Below are 257 nucleotides of genomic sequence, written 5' to 3' on the forward strand. Positions count from 1 at the left end.
TCCGACGCTTCCCAGGCAGGTCGAGGCGACGGGAACGCTGCCGTGTCTGGACACGGGGAGCGTAGCCCTGTGCTCCTTTCCACCCACACCCACAGCCTCCACCTGGGCCCCGAAAGGGACGCGCCGGGCTCCTCTTTTTGACTTGCAAGACCTGAATTCGAGCTAAGGTTGCTAGATCCGTGCGTTATTCCCACCCCCACCCCCTTCTCTTCCTTTCCCTAAGTGCCATTGTGGCATCGCCTGGAGCTGCCCACGCG

At 62.6% G+C, this 257-nt stretch overlaps 1 protein-coding gene across 2 annotated transcripts in view; it reads left to right on the forward strand.

The window, feature by feature from the left end:
* Positions 1–257, forward strand: part of HMGA2 (high mobility group AT-hook 2) — a 129,968-nt gene that overhangs the window by 1,678 nt on the left and 128,033 nt on the right. The window lies entirely within an intron of this gene.

This window comes from Corvus brachyrhynchos, unplaced genomic scaffold, assembly GCF_000691975.1.
Source record: "Corvus brachyrhynchos isolate BGI_N302 unplaced genomic scaffold, ASM69197v1 scaffold32, whole genome shotgun sequence".
Lineage (NCBI taxonomy): Eukaryota > Metazoa > Chordata > Aves > Passeriformes > Corvidae > Corvus > Corvus brachyrhynchos.